This window comes from Crinia signifera, chromosome 5, assembly GCF_055691185.1.
Source record: "Crinia signifera chromosome 5, ASM5569118v1, whole genome shotgun sequence".
In the NCBI taxonomy this organism is placed as follows: domain Eukaryota; kingdom Metazoa; phylum Chordata; class Amphibia; order Anura; family Myobatrachidae; genus Crinia; species Crinia signifera.
Window position 1 is genome coordinate 105,543,399 of NC_139221.1, and position 17,534 is coordinate 105,560,932.

Sequence of the window (17,534 nt, forward strand, 5' to 3'; positions counted from 1 at the left end):
GTGCACTAACCCTGATATTCAAAAGTGGTAATCTTAAATTTAGTCCTATCCAAAGTAATAACTTACCTACAGTGGAGTGGAACTTTTTTTTTTCATTCATTTTTTCCCATTTTTTTTATATATTGTATTTTACCTGGCTGTTTATTTTAAAATGCAAGTAAAAGCTTGATATAAATTCTCCAATCACTTGGTATTGCTTTTTATTATTAGCGCTGCTCTACTTGCCTTGTGCATGTTTTTTTTTTCTTGCTTTTCTCTAGTGGGGACTGACTACCCCCGCATTTGAGCAGCTGCTTTTCCAGAAACACAGCTACTGTCAAAGCGCCTGAATATTCCTAGTGAATACTCCCTTTGTACATGGGAATTATCAGAGAGAAGCTGAGGGCAGGTGATAAATATGTTGTGATTCAAGTAGGCAAGATGAGGGCATGTGTGGGGTATATGTGATGAAAAAGCTGCTGTGGATGCCAGTCAGGAAGAAGATGGGGGGGAGGGGGGTAGGCAGGCATGAGAGGGAGAAGCCCAACCCACAAGGGATCATTTTAGCAGCATCTTGCATTTCTGCACATATATGTAACCAAGATCTCTGAATTCTATTATCGTGTAATGTTTAAGTCTGGTTACTGATATCATTCAGTGTGCTAGGGAAAACAATGTATTTTTCCTCTACCTCCCCATGGCAGCCATGACCTCATGGGTTCCTCCCCCGTGGGTAGTGATCAGGAAAGGGAAACAAAGACACATCCCCTATAAGTAGGCACCTCCTCCTGGTCCCAGTGTCTTTTTTTTCCCTTTCCGGGTAGTGAGAGGTTTTGTGGCTTACCCTGTGAAGGCAGACTATCCTTAAGCCACCGCTGGTGCGTTCTGGCAGGGACATTGAGGGGTTTTTTTGTCCGGCCTCAGGAAGCGCAGGCTTCAGGTGCTGCATGCTGTTCCCCTTCGCGGGCAAGCTACAGGCGGCGTCCACGGCGTGATGCAGAAGGGCGGCGCGGGAAGCGTTCAGCCACGTCACGCTGTACCTGCGTTCATCCACAGGGAGAGCAGGGGGCGTTATCAGGAGGTGCGGGGCGCATAAGAGTGACGACTTCCGCCTAAGTCAGGGCAGAAGTCAGCGCAGGACAGCAGAAGCTGTGTGGGAGCAGCGGCGGTGAGCGCTATACCACCAACGAAGTATAGTAAGTCCTACTATACCACCAACGGTAATAAGTTCTTATTTTTTTCTTATTGTTAGAGGCATCCTGTATCCAGCAATTAGCGGTGAAGCAGAGGCTGGGACTTTTGCTGGTGGTATAGGGGAAGGAAGCTTGGTAGCAGGTATGCTGGTTTGTTATATACATGGAGTCTGTTGAAGGGTCTGTGGAATGGTCCTGACACAATTATTTTTTTGTTGGGCTATAGTACCGCACCTCTGATACCACGGAGGAAGAAAAACGTCAGTCTGGGAAAAAGTCAGGGTAAGCCAGGTTTCATATGTGCTTATGTTGGTACAGGTGAATTATTTTGTCTGAGAAGGGGTATTTTTGTCTTTCTTCCGGTCTTAGATCAGAGACAAGTAAAGAGAAAGATCCCATAGGGCGGTATTCAATGAGAATACCTGCGAGGTGCAGCGAATCCTTTTTAGGATTCGCTGCACATTCGCCACGTTCCGGAGCCGGCGGGCTCCGGTATTCAACATGTCAGGGGCTCGCTGCTCCTGACTGGCGAATATGAGCTCCTGTGGCGATTGCCGCAGAGAGCCTGAGGACGGTGCCAGGCAGAGAGATGGTAGTCTCTCTGCCTGCCCCAGAACTTTGTGGGGGGTAGGTGGGCTCCCCGGGTGCCAGGCAGCACAGGCTGCCCCCCGGGGGTGCCAGCAGGGGAGCGTATATTCACTACACACGATCGTAACGATCGGGTGCAGTGAATATATGAATATGTAATGAGCGGCTCGGCACCGGCGCCCCCTGCTGGCTGCTGTGTAAAAAATATATATATATATATATGTATTTTTTTTTTAATTAAATATATATTCATGTGCTTACAGCACATGAATAAAAATAGCATGCCCCTCCTCAGAATAAAATTCCTGATTTTTTGACACCAAATGTAAAAAACAAAACACTTTATTTTAAAAGTTCACATTCCACTTCACCATAAAAAGATAGCGATTGCTACTCGGTGAATCATGGTGAAAAAAACCTTGAAATGTATTCGCCATGTGGTCATTGAATAGGGTGATTCACCGTTTTAGTCAGAAATTCGCCAAACAGCACAAATTCGCCATAAAAACATGGCGAATCAGGCTCATTGAATACCGCCCAAAGTCAGACCCAAAAAGATACACATACCAAAGTGTAGTTTGTGTGATAAACAGCTGCCAGAAAAACATGTGGGCAGTGTCTGTGAGGCTTGCAAGTTTTCTCTGCAATTCCCTACATCACAAATGTCTAGCCTGGTCGAGATGCTTAGAACAGCACTCTCTGATTCTGATTCATTTGTCACAAAAGAGGACTTACAAAAAATGACTGCAAGAAGGAAACCTGCAGTAGTGAGCGGCGATTCAGATGACTCCAGGGATGGGTCTGAAAAGGGCAGGCATGTAGTCAAAGCCTGGACTGTGATGATGATTAAGGTCAGGATAAATCAGAGGCGGATTTTAATCCAGACATGGTGGATAATTTGTTGACACTTATCCATACAGCCCTGAATATAGAGGATCCCCAGGAAAATCTAAACCTGCAGGAACTTTTATTTAAGGACAAAAAGAAAAAAGGGAAAACATTTCCCCTGTCTCAGTCTCTGAAAGACGTGGTGGCTGAAGAGTGGAGACAGCCTGAAAAAAGGGTTACAGTACCGGTAAAAATCGGGAAAATGTACCCGTTTCAAAAAGAACAGGTCCTGACCTGGGATGAGACGCCAAAAGTAGATGCGGCTGTAGCTCGCTTATCCAAAAAAACTACGCTTCCACTGGAGGACGCCAATATTTTTAAAAATCCAATGGACAGAAAGATAGAGCTAGGTCTGAGAAAACAGCAACTCATGATGGGGACATCTTTGAAGCCGGCAGCAGCCATGGCGGTCACCTCTAGGGTAACAAGAGGCTGGTGTCAGCGCTTAGAGGCAGATATATTGGATAAAATTAGAAGGACTGACCTGTTGAAAACGATACAAGATATTCAGCTGGCAATAGAATTCATGTGTGAGGCGTCCATGGATTCAATGCGGTTGGCGGCCAGGGCAGCAGCAACTACAGCAGTGGTCAGACGGGCCTTATGGTTAAAGCCATGGGCAGCCGACGTGCAATCAAAGAAAAAGCTGTTGTCTTTACCATTCCAGGGCAATTATTTATTCGGAAAGCAGTTAGATTAACTGATTACGAAAATATCAGGCGGAAAATCCGTGTGGTTACCCCAGGACAAGGCCGCAAAGAAAGGAGCTGCAAATAGGTACAATAGATTTCAGCCGCAGGATTATAGGGACGCAAGGGCCTATAGGCCAGGAAGAGCGTTCAAAAGAGGAGCCTGCAGTTTCATCAAACCACCACAGACAGGTGGGTTTTAGACATCACTCAGGCCGGGTACAAGATAGAATTTGCAAAACGGCGGGGAAAATGTTTTCTAGAATCCCCAGTTCCTGTAGACGGGGACGAACGAGAGGCGTTGCTAACAAGTTTGGAGCTAATGTTGCAGCAAGAAGTGGTCAAGGTGGTACCAAGGGATCAAAGAGATCTCGGGTGGTTTTTCCAGATTCTTCGTGGTCAGGAAGGCTACGGGAGGTTTTCGGACCATCTTAGACCTAAGAAGATTGAACAAATTTGTAGTTGTAAGATCATTCAAAATGGAAACAATCAGGTCAATTGTACCAGACTTAAGGCAAGGGGACTTCATGACGTCCATAGACTTGAAAGATGCCTACCTGCATGTGCCCATTTATTGGAGTCATCAAAAGTATCTGAGGTTCTGTGTTCTAGGGATATGTTACCAATTTGTAGCACTTCCGTTTGGCCTAGCAACATCTCCAAGGACTTTTTCAAAGGTTCCAGTGGTGATTGTGGCAAAGTTAAGGAAGGAAGGAATAACCCTTTGGCCCTACTTAGACGACATACTGGTAGTCGCAAAATCGCCGGAGATGGCAAGCAGTCATACCGACAGAGTTATTCAGCTGTTGAAGGAACACGGTTGGCTGATCAATGTACAAAAGAGCCATCTGACACCAAACCAACAGATCAATTATTTAGGAGTAGTGATAGACACTCAAAACATGACAGTGAAACGGACGGCGGTCAGGAAGCAAAAAATACTTTGCCAAGTACAAAAAATGTTAAGAAGGACAGTTGTCTCATCAAAAGATTGTATGGAAACCTTGGGGTTAATGTCGGCAGCACTCGACACAGTACAGTGGGCCAGATGGCACACAAGGAGGCTGCAAAATTGCTTCCTGTCACAATGGGACGGGGAAAGCAAAAATCTCACACAGAGGATTGTGTTAACATAAACCGCAAAAGCGGATCTGCAATGGTGGGTGAACGAAGAACGGTAACAAGAAGGCAAGTCGTTCGCAGTGTTAGAACAAGTCACGGTGACCACCGATGCCAGCCAAACAGGATGGGGAGCAAACTGTGGGCAGAAGGTAGCCCAGGGCGTATGGTCAGAGAGCTGACGAAAAGCTCATTAGAATCTCAGAGAGATGAAGGCGGTGTCAGTGGTGTGTCACCGTTTTCAGAAGGATCTAGTCGGCAAAGAAGTTGTCATAAGGTCCGACAATAGTTCGGTAGTATCCTACATCAATCGGCAATGGGGTACAAGGAGCCGGAGACTCTTGGAAGAGGTGGCAGAACTGTTCAACTGGGCAGAGGGCAAGGTGCCAGCCATTATAGCGGTTTTTCTTGCAGGAAAGGAAAACCAAGTGGCAGACGAACTGAGCAGAAGGAGGTGTTGGCCAGGCGAGTGGGAACTCAACAGCGAGGTGTTCAACCGTCTCGTAGACAGATGGTGGATGCCGCAAGTGGAACTGATGGCGACAGCGTTCAACCGAAAAGTGCCAAAGTTCTTCGCAAGGTTCAAGGAGCCTCAGGCCGTTCAGATCGACGCACTAACAGCAACTTGGGATATGTCAAGGGCTTATGTGTTTCCACCAATACCAGTCATTGGCAGGCTGTTGAGAAAAATCCAGAGAGAAAAGACAGAAGTCATAGCAGTACTACCTTTCTGGCCAAGGAGGGCATGGTTCAAGCAAGTCCTGCAGATGGCGGTAGGAGATCCGTGGATGCTGCCAGCAAGGCCCGATCTATTAATACAGGGCAGGGTGAGACAGCAGCAGCCCCAGGGTTGGAGGTTGACGGCATGGAGGTTGAAGTCAACCTTTTCAGCGAAAAAGGTTTTTCGGAGAAAGTAATAAATACGCTGCTAAAGGCGAGGAAATTGTCCACATCGAGGACTTATTATAAAGTTTGGAAAAGGTATGTACACTGGTGTCAGGAGAACCAAGCTACACTAGGTAAAATTCCGTCCATACTAGGTTTTTTGCAGGAAGGCTTACAGTTGAAATTGGCGGTGAATACGTTGAAAGTACAGGTATCAGCGTTAGGAGCCATGCTGGACAGAAATGTGGCAGATGATAAATATGTACGATGTTTCTTTCAAGCAGCAAAGAGAATGAGGCCCAGGATACGAGCATCATTGGCCCCTTGGGACTAGAACTTAGTGTTGGTGGTGTTAACCAGTGACCCCTTTGAACCCTTAAAGAGATCAACTTGAGCTTGTTGACATGGAAGACTGTGTTTCTCGTGGCCATAACATCTGCAAGGAGGGTTTCCTAACTCCAAGCCTTATGGGCAGAAGAACCATTTTTAAACTTCTATGAAGACAAAGTGGTTTTACGAACTAACCCTAAGTTCTTACCGAAGGTGGTCTCGGAGTTCCACCTTAACCAGGAAATAGTACTGCCATCGCTGTGCGCGAGCCCGGTAAATGAGAAGGAAGAGCGTCTAAATAAATTAGACGTGGTAAGAGCGTTGAAAATTTACATCCAAAGAGTTAAAGATTTCCGTAGGTCAAAGAATTTATTTGTACTTACAAGTGGAAGTAACAAAGGACTTTTGGCATCAAAGGCCACTATTGCAAGGTGGATAAAATTATGCATTATCAAGACGTATGAGTTGAAGGGGTAAGAGATCCCAAAAGGTCTAAAAGCGCACTCCACTAGAGCAATGGCCGCATCGTGGGCAGAGAAGGGATCTGCCTCGGCGGTTGAGCTTTGCAAAGCGGCAGGATGGGCGTCCATCCACACGTTTACCAAACATTATCGTATTGATGTCATGTCATCCGCAGACACAAAATTCGGTACAAAAGTACTCAGTGCGGTGATATTTAAAAAAAAATAAAAGGAAAGTATGAGTTTTTTGTTATTATTAGTCAAAGGCCCTCCCAAAAAGTGATGTAACTGCTGGGATAGGACCCATGAGGTCATGGCTGCCATGGGGAGGTAGAGGAAATATCAGATTAGTACCTGATAATATGTTTTCCTCTACTCCACCATGGCAGCATATATTCTCGACCCTGCATATTTTGTTGTTGTCTACTAACTCTGTTTATGTTTAAGCTGGAAAAAGCAAAAGACACTGGGACCAGGAGGAGGTGCCTACTTATAGGGGATGTGTCTTTGTTTCCCTTTCCTGAGGTCATGGCTGCCATGGTGGAGTAGAGGAAAACATATTATCAGGTACTAATCGGATATTTCTCTCACCCAGTATTACCTCTCCCTTTTATGGGCCTGAGTGATATCACTAAACTAATTGAGCATCTGCCACAATGTGTATGTCATATTAGCAGTCGGGGTACCATATTAAAGGGCATGAGGGGGCTCTGGCATATAACGGGTCATGCATTCATATTTCTGGTAATTTTCTTATCAAATTAAATGGTTGTAATGAGAAGAGATGGGGCTGCAGCACAGTCCAAATTTCAAATAGTGGAGCCACGCCAACTGCCACTCTGTCCCAGCTATCGATATATGAAAGTGTTTGTATTGGCAGTTGGTGTGACTCCCCTCTGAATTTTGGACTGTGTTGCAGCTCCACCTCTGGTGTCGACCACTGGTTGTAACAGACTATACAAGGTTATAACCCTACTTTTCCATGCCTATGTGTAGACCAGGAGTGAGCAATAAGCGTCCCTCCAGCTGTTGATGAACTACACAACCCAGCATGCCTTGCCTTATTTTTGCTATTTGGCCATGCTGAAACTGATGCAAGGCATGCTGGGATGTGTAGTTCATCAACAGTTGGAGGGCTGCTATTGCCCACCCCTGGTCTAGACTCTTGTCCTGTTTGTGCTGGTCACACTGTCCTCAACTATCATATGAGAAGAAAATAATTTAGGGAAAATATCAAAATAACTCTTCTTCCAGGCATAGCTACTATGAGCACTCTGTCTGCAATTTCTGTTCTTACCCACTCCAAATACGTATACAGATGGATGAAGAGGAGATAAAGATGGATCACAATGTTCAGACACTAATGAAACCTACATTTTGGCTTTTATTAGAGTTCAGATTTCTGTAATTGTTTCTGTAATATTGTGTTCCCTTAAGAATTGTTTTGGGTTATCTAATGATAAGCTCATATTCTGTTGAACTTTAATTTTTTTTTGTAATTGTAAATGAATAGCGTATATCATGTAAGCTAGTGGTTTTCATGTCCTTAACCCTTTGAGTGGCAACGTTGCTGTGAGAGATGTGCAAAATATCCGTTAGGTATCCATAGACATATAAATCACTTTAGTTATTGGCGTACATGTCGCTACTTCTTAGTCATGGATTCAACCCGACTAGTTGGTTGTATGAGGATTTATTGTCGCATAAGTCCCACTAGTCTGGTTGAACTTATGACTAAGCAGTAGCGAAAAGCCTTGCTTTTTAGTTCATGTCCGCTGGAATGTATATCTAGTTAGGCTTGGGGAAAAGACGTTGTCCGTGGCCGTGAGAATGCAGCAATAAGACTGCTCCGGGTACACAATATTATAACCGACAGCAGCCTTTTCTCTTTCAATGGTCCTGGTGACACAGCTTAACACTGGGATGTAGGAGGGTCCCCAGGCACCTATCCTAAAGTTTTCAGAGGGTAGGCTCCTCCCCTACTGCATCCCGGACTCTTCAGTTCGTGTTAGGTGCCCACTGGAGTGGGTGCTATTCTAAAGGGCTGCAGGAGCAGCTGAAGAAATAGAGTAGTTAGGGGAATTTTATAAATTTTACTCTAGCTAGGTAGGCACAGTGTGAGGATTCTCATAGTGAATCCTCACACTGCGAGCGCAGCAGGAGCTGACAGAAGTGCGTCCTGTCAGCTCACTGTGCACAAGGGAGACGCTGTCTGGCCTCCCTGTGCAGCGCTTACAGCTTCTGTTAAGAAGCTGCCTGGGCTCCGGGGCATCCTGAAACCGGCTTCACGCTTAGGTGGGGATCATGGGGGACAGGCGCTCCGTGATGGCGGCGGCCATTTTCTGCGGAGCTTACACACTGGTCCCCAGTCGAGGGGGAGATACTGGAACTAGGAAATCCTACCAAGGGAGCGGCTGACTGGGGGTGGTTGGCGCCAAAAGTCACGGACCCCGCAGCAGCAGGGACTTTGGTCTCTTCCCTCACTCTGCTTTTGGCGCCTTTCAGTACGCTTGCAGCGGAGCTGAGCTGGCTTGCAGATCCTGACAGAGTGATTGGATTTCCTGGGCATCGTTTCCCCGCATCTGAAACCTACAGACAGCTAAGTGACTGAGGGCATTAAACCTGTATAATCGCTTTTGTACATTGTATGCACTGTGTAATTCACTTTTCATCATGTCTGAGCAACATGCTGTGGTTTTGGGGGAGGGAGCCCTTATTGCACTGAGCGCTTGTAATGTGTGTACACAAAAATTTGTCCCTGAGCAGATGGCCAAGGGGGGCTTATGTAATACTTGCGCTGCTGTGAGACCCATGGGGCGTGAACCTCAGAGGGCAGAGCAGATTGAACTCGCGTGGGCTAGTGCCCTGGGCAGGTCAGTAAACGTTTTGGTGCAGTTACTGGACAGACAGAGTGATGTCTTGGTAGAATCCCAGAGACCTATGCCATCATCTCAGCAGTCCTCTGGCTCCTTGCCTCTTACCCAGGCAGATCCTGCTTTTATTCAGGTGATGCAGGATACTGCAAGGGGGATCAACAGGTTTAGTGAAATACTAGACAAGATGGATGTTGATGTTGCAGGGACCCCTAAAAGGTCTTATGCTATGCCTGTATTGGTAGATGAAGAGGAGGGAGCATATACTGACATCCCCTGGGATCAGGGTGATGATTTGGAAGATGCCTCCTCTGCAGGGGGAGAGGATCTTATAGCTGTGAAACAGGCTTTGAAACTTTCAGTGGAGGATAAGACTCCTGCTAAAGGTGTGTTTAAGCGACAGCGTAAGGAGGCTGTTACTTTTCCTTCAGATGAAGGTTTACAGGAATTGTTGGAAGGGGCTTGGAAAACCCCTGATAAGAGGCTGCAGATGCCTAAGAGATTCCTTAGTCTGTACCCCATGCCAGAGTCTCATGCGGAGCTCTGGGAGAAAGTGCCAGTTGTGGATGCCTCAGTGGCACGTTTGTCTAAGGCTACTGTATTGCCAGTACAAGGCGGTGCAGCTTTCAAAGATCCGGTGGACAAAAAGCTGGAGGGAAACCTCAAGGCTATATTTGAAGGGGTGGGATTCACCCTACGTCCTCTTATTGCTTCAGCCTGGGTCTCTAAGGCCATGGTTGAGTGGGCTAATGATTTATGCACCATGCTGCAGGCTGACCCTGGTGTATTGCTGCTGGCGGAGAAGCTTAAGGCTGCTGCAGAATATGTTGTGGAAGCAGAGGAGGAAGCACTCAAAATGGCAACTAGAGTGTCCACAGTTTCTATTAATGCCAGGAGAGTGCTCTGGCTTAAAGCCTGGGAAGCAGACAATGAGTCTAAGAAGGCCTTAGAAACTTTAGCTTTCAAAGGAAAGTTATTATTTGGATCTGAATTAGAGGAGATCATTAAACAGGCCACGGGCGGCAAAAGTACATTTCTGCCGGCTCCCACGGCTAAGCAGACATCCAGATTTTCTGCCTTTAGGCCGTCCTTTTATCCCTCCCCTAGAGGTGGTGCGTCCTTTCGAGGACAGTCTTTCAGGGGAAAGTTTCAGTCTTCCAGGGGCAAGACCCCGAAGTCTAAATTTGGCTCCTTTCACAAGAAGCCGGTCTCAAAAGGAGAGGACAAACCCTCCGCATGACTGTCAGGGGATGTGCCCGGCAGTGATAAAGGTGGGGGGGCGTCTGTCACAGTTCAGGGATGCATGGGCTTCTCTAGACCAGGATGCCTGGGTGTTAGATATTATAGCCCAGGGCTACAAAATCCCTTTCAGAGGTCTTCCGCCGAGAAGATTTATCCCCACCTCCTTGCCAAAGGAAGCTCGGCTCCGTACGGCTCTTGTGAGTGCAGCTCACTCTCTATTAGAGAAGGGGGTGGTAACTCCGGTTCCCAGGGCAGAGTGGAAGAAAGGCTTTTATTCCACTCTGTTTCTGGTGCCCAAACCAGACGGGTCTTTCAGACCAATACTAAATTTGAAGTCTCTAAATGTCCATTTATGGGTAGACCATTTCAAAATGGAGTCTCTACGGTCAGTGCTCCTAAGCCTGGACCAGGGAGAATTTTTGGCGTCCATGGATGTCCAGGACGCATATCTTCATGTTCCTATACACCCAGAACATCAGGCTCTGTTGAGATTTGCAATAGGAGACCTGCATTTACAGTTCCAAGCGTTGCCCTTTGGTCTAGCCACTGCGCCAAGGGTATTCACAAAAATAATGTCAGTGATGGCGGCTGTGCTGCGGCTCAGGGGAATCACAGTGATACCTTATTTGGACGACCTGCTGTTCAAAGCAGAGTCAGCAGCCATGTTACAAAGTCATTTGGCAGAAGCCATCAGTTTTTTGCAGGCTCACGGCTGGATTTTAAACTTACAAAAATCTCAGTTGATACCGTCACAGAGGCTCCAATTCTTGGGAGTCATTCTGGATACCCATCTCCATCGGGTATTTCTCCCGGAGGCAAAGGCCAGGGATCTGGTCGCCTTAGTCCAGGAGATTCTCAGCGCTCGGAGCATTTCAGTATGGAGGTGCCTCAAGCTGCTGGGGAAAATGGTGGCGTCGTTCGAGACGCTGCAGTTTGCCAGGTTCCACTCTCGGGTGTTCCAATGGAACATTTTGACGGCTTGGTCAGGAAACACACAGACAATGAAGTCGGAGCTGATAGTGCTGTCTTCGGACACTCGAGACTCCTTGAAATGGTGGACAGAAGTGGATTCCCTTCAGTGGGGTCGGTCGTTGCAGACCTGGAACTGGCTGGTGGTGACTACCGACGCCAGCCTCAGGGGCTGGGGATAAGTAGTCTTAGACCTCAGGCTGCAGGGCTTGTTGACTGCAGAGGAGTCAGCTCTACCGATCAACATCTTGGAGCTGAGGGCTGTCTGGAAAGTTATTTCCTTGGCTGGAGACAGGTTACAGAACCTCCCTTTAAGGATTCAGACCGACAATGCCACAGCTGTGGCGTATCTGAATCACCAGGGAGGTACACGCAGCAAATTGGCCATGTGGGAGGTGTCCAGAATCTTCCTGTGGGCGGAACTGCATGTTCCAGTTGTATCAGCTATATTCATACCAGGAGTGGAGAATATAGAGGCCGACTTCCTGAGCAGGGAGGAGCTCAAGGAAGGGGAATGGAGCTTAAACCCTCAAGTGTTTCAGCAGATCACCTTGAAGTGAGGAACTCCGGATGTGGACCTGATGGCATCCAGGTTCAACCATCAGGTGCCCAGGTTCTATGCCAGAGCGAGGGATCCACTAGCGGAGGCGGTGGATGCCATGACTATCCCCTGGGAGGGGAATCTCCTTTATGCCTTTCCACCAGTACCAATGCTGGCGAGACTGTTAAAGAAAATACAGGCTCAGGCGGTTCCGGTGATCTTAGTGGCCCCAGATTGGCCAAGGAGGTCTTGGTACTCGAGGCTTCAGAGGTTTTCTGTGGACTCGTGGCGTCTACCTCTGAGGCCAGACCTTCTAAAACAAGGCCCATTCAATCACCTGGATTCAGCTCGATTAATTTTGACGGCCTGGCTATTGAGACCGCCATTTTGAGAAGTAAAGGTTTTTCTGACGCAGTGGTTCACACTATGATTAAAGCCAGGAAGTCTGTATCCTCGGCAAATTATTATAGAGTCTGGAAAACTTACATCCGATGGTGTGAGAGACGGAAGTCACACACATCTCGTTTTAAGTTATCAAAAATGATGGAATTTTTACAAGATGGCTTCTCATCGGGACTAAGCCTTCAGTCATTAAAAGTGCAGATCTCGGCCTTGTCCATCTATTTCCAGAAAAGGATAGCCATTTTACCGGAAATTCAGACTTTTTTGCAGGGGGTATCTCGGTTGAAACCTCCATACAAACAACCAGTAGCGCCTTGGGATTTGTCGCTGGTTTTGGAATGCCTTCAGAAGGCACCCTTTGAACCTTTGAGGTCAGCGGACCTTAAGTTTCTCACATGGAAGCTGGTGTTCTTGTTGGCAGTGGCATCAGCTAAGAGGGTGTCAGAGTTGGGAGCTTTGTCATGCAAATCTCCTTTCTTGATTTTTCATGACGACAGGGCAGTTCTTCGGACAGTGCCTCAGTTTTTGCCGAAGGTAGTATCTGCCTTCCATCTAAATCAGGAGATAATTCTACCTGTGTTTCAACCCCCAGAAGGTTCTAGGAAAAGGGACAAATTGAGGAATTTGGATGTTGTGCGTGCTTTACGCATTTATGTGGACAAAGTTAAGAGTGTCAGAAAGACTGACACCTTGTTGGTGTTGTATGACATACACAAAATTGGTTGGCCTGCATCTAAGCAGACTATTGCTAGGTGGTTGCGATCTGTGATAGCATTTGCATACACCAAAGTGGGAAGGCCTGTGCCGGCCAGAATAAATGCGCATACCACCAGGTCAGTTGCCACCTCTTGGGCGGTTCGACATGGGGCAACAGCTGAGCAGGTTTGCAGGGCTGCCACTTGGTCATCTGTTCATACCTTTGCCAAATTCTATAGGTTCCATGAGTTCGCGTCGGAGGACGCATCATTCGGGCGAGCAGTGCTGAGAGCTGCAGACCTGAGCGTACCCACCCAAAGGACCGGCTCTGGAACGTCCCAGTGTTAAGCTGTGTCACCAGGACCATTGAAAGAGAAAAAGGGATTTTTGTAAGAACTTACCGTTCGAATCCCTTTCTCTGATATGGTCCTGGTGACACAGCGATCCCTCCCTTACGCTCAGTAAGTATGCCAGTGTTCATGATGTTCATGTTAAATTGGTTAAAGAAACAGTTATTGTTTAAAAATGTGCATATAATATGTGCAGGCGTTTGTACTGAGTTAATGTATTCCAGTGGCTTTGAAAGATTGAACTGAAGAGTCCGGGATGCAGTAGGGGAGGAGCCTACCCTCTGAAAACTTTAGGATAGGTGCCTGGCTCCTTCGGACCCTCCTACATCCCAGTGTTAAGCTGTGTCACCAGGACCATATCAGAGAAAGGGATTCGAACGGTAAGTTCTTACAAAAATCCCTTTTTGTAAGACAGCTATAATAGCCGATGACACTATATCTGCAATCACTTTTTAAAGCCACTTTGATAAAATCATTGTGGTGATACAATACGGCACAGCATAAAGTGCACACCATACTTTGCCTGTGAGTGTGGAAAGCTGATTGCATACACACATTTATATAGGTGTATGCTAAACTTTCTTTACTGATTATGGATACATAACGACTCAAAGTGTCGAACTGAATGAAAAGGTCACTTGAATACTTATGAATTACTGTTGATATTTATCATTTAAAATCTCAATAATGGTGAATTAGTTCATATGTATATGGACGCTCTGCACACAGCACTAGAATCGATCGCAATCCAATTAAATAACTGATCTGGGATTGCAAGTTAGACCTAATTAGAATCTGATAATTAAACCTTAAAATTACCTTCAGGTGATAGAATAGAATCAACTTTATTGGCCATGTGTGCTTGCGCACACTAGGATTTTTTTGTGGATTTCAGTGCAGCATCAAGCAGGGATGAAGGAGGGGGTGGGTGACATTACATACGTTACATTGGGACATTACATGCGGGGGGAACATGCTGTAATGTATACTGAATGATAACACTGGTTAAATCATTGCTGTCACAGAACAGCTAGTCACCCTACAGTATTTCACTGTGATCACAGTACATTACACAAACTCACACTAAGGACAAGTCAGACCAAATGTTGATATGTATGCATTGCTGATTTTGTATGCAGTCATGTTTTAAATCATATTTTTAACTTACTGGATTAAGTTAATAAAAATATATAAAATATTTTTAAATGACAATCCTCCAGATGTGTGGCGCTCTCTTTTGCAGTTACAGAGTTATGCATATATATGGTTGATTAGTTGCTCTGAATTTGTAAATTATTCACTTGTTCTTTAAAAGCAATTTCCAGAATTGCGTTTGGGAGCAGCCCCTTTTCTTTCATTTAATACAGTATAAATTGGTCATATTTATATATATATATTTTTTTTTTTTTTTGATGGAACAAAATATATACCATCGCGCCTGATAGATTTTTTTGTTATTTCAGACCAAATTCCCCCTGAGCTCCCCGGGAGGCTCACTTACGATTTTGGCACTAGATGTGCCATTTTAACATGTGATTTATAGTATGTAAACTCCCGGGGAGTGGGAGAGCTTGGGCAACAGTGATTTGTGGCAGTGGCGGAAGCCAATCACAATCAGTGGCCGGCCAGTCTTTTGAAAATATTTTTTCAATTCTGCTGCCGCTTCCCACCCGGCACCTGCCACCTCCCACTCTGCCATTGCCTGGCACACGCCGCTGTCCACCCCTGCACATAGGTGTGTACCAGTGATGCTTTACTGCTGGCACACACTTATGGATTAGATCCAATACATTGTGGATGCTAAACAGCATCTGCGATGTTCCGCTGATGGGTCCAATCTGATAAATTTTATGTGCAGCGGGTTCAATCTGTAGGGTCCAACCCAATGCGCACGGGACTGCACATCAGGTCGGATAGGATGTCACACACATCCGATTTGGGACATTTTCTGTCGGAATCGGGTGAAATTGGCCCAAATCTTACTAGTGTATGGGGGAGCCTTAAGAGACTACTTGTGAGTGTGATAATTTGACATAAAAGTGAATCCTTAGATTATATTTGGACCGTGATATATAGGAATTATTTGAAACCCTAATCCAAGGGCTAAGGTCAGTAAATAACTGAATTGTTAAGGCCCATACAAACTAGGGGATTATGCCCAGCATTTATGGACAGCGATGCTCGCTATCATCGCTTGGGGGGAAAGCCGCTCAGTGGATACACACTGAGCGGCTTTCCCCCCTGCCCGGAGCTGTCAGCGGGAGGTGGGGGGCTTTCCATAGCGCAGCACTATGGAAAGCTGTCCACAAAGCCGCTCATCACTGCCCTGTACACACTGGGCGGCTTTCATGCAGAAACCTGGGAAAACTGAGCAGCTTTGCATTGAAAGTCGCCCAGTGTGTACGGGGCTTTACTTGTGTTTACAACTGTAATACTATCAGTGACCAATAAATCTATGTTTATAACCAATTCTGTTATACATATAACATTGCTACTCTTCGGTGACTTTGTCTGAAAACATACCATTGAGTCAAGTTGAATTCACAGCTATTTAAGAGTGATATAGAGTCACCTGGAATATTGGGAAAACAAATATAACCAGTCCGCTTGGAAGAGATTAATAGATAATGTGTCACCTGTGACTGGACAGGTGACACATTAAAATTAAAACAAAGATCACATGCAGCTGCCAATTTTTAATAATTTCACTCACTGCACATTTATTCACATTGTTTTAACATTTCGCTAATTTTAGGTACTAAGTTAAGTTTTAGTTTATTTTCTTGAGATAAAAATAAAGAGAGCAAAAACAAATATACTACATTAGTAGTTGATCCTGAGTGCCCCTTGTAGGAATACTTTTTCTTTTCTTGTTTAAAGTGATACAAAACTATAGTCTATTGATCCTGGTTCTTGCGCTGATTGGGCTCATTTATAGTATGGTGTATAACCGCTAAATCCGATTTAACGAACTGCCATAATGTGAAAAGTCCCATTTCATTGCTTTCACTTATTTCAGCTCGATTACTCCCCCCTCCCTTCCTGAGGGTGGAGAGCTAAAATAAGTGAAAAGTGCCCTGCCCAAATGCCACATTACTGCACCCGACAGCAACAATTGAATTGGTCCATCGGGCGTGTGAGTGTGGGGGCACTAACAATTGAATTCCCCAAATGCGTTTGGGGAATTCAATTGTTAGTGCCCCCACACTCACACGCCCGATGCGGCGCGTACTAAAATAAGTACGTAATAAGCTCTGCAATATTCGCCATATTAAATTGTAGAGTTTATTACGATTGTTCTGATTGCGAGTGTTCTTAGTGTATTCCGTGTATACCTACAGTTCTCTTTTTTTCAGAGTTGGACTGATGCAAAGTTGCAATAATCAATAATGCTGGAGATTTTTATTTATCAGAATCGTTTACAGTCTGTATAAATGCAAATCTTTCAGTTATTTAAATACACATACAAGCACAGCAAAGTTAAGGGCCCTGTGAACAGCAAACTGTTGGGGAAATTTTGGCGTTTTGGAGATGATTGTACTATAAAAAAATTGGCAATATAAGGGGATAACAGAGGGCTTGGAATTAGTGTATCAGGTTTTCATCATGTTGAATTGCACAGATCAATACATACAGTAAGTAACAAGTTTTGCAAACCATTATAAGATTAAGGAAAGCCCCGTACACACATGGCGATATTGTGAACAATATTGCTCAGAAAGGGCATTGTGTGTACACTCCATATCATTAATGATGTACACGCCCCCAACAAATCGTTAACGTATCTTGCATGTTCAGATGAGGAAGGTTCTCATTAATGGCGGTCATGCTTCAGCCCCGCAGGATGACCTTCAATTTCCTCGCTGTCACTCCCTTTCCCTCCCCAGCATCAGCATGTGTGTAAAAACTTTACGAGGCTGGGTCCCTGCCACCGATATCTGGTTCCGGCTAATGTGTAGAAGGCTTAAGATTATGAGCAAGACTGGCAGAACTGTATTTTCTAAAATTGATCTGTAGTAGTGTAGGGTGCAGATTGGTGGATTGGGCAATTTTTAAATTGGAAAAATAATAACAAAAATTAAATGTTTGATGTTTCTGCCCCCTAGAATACTGTTTGACTTATTCTTAACAGAATTTTTTTTTAAATTGGTGTACATATTTAATTAATGCAACTTTCCTTCGCCTACTGCTCCATATGGCTCCTTCTATAACTGAGACCTATTGCTGGGTCCACACTGCATATCGGGCACATTGTCTAGTGTGTACTCACTATGTCACTGATGATGCACAGTTGGTCTTCAGCGACATACTTCGTTGGCCCTACATGTA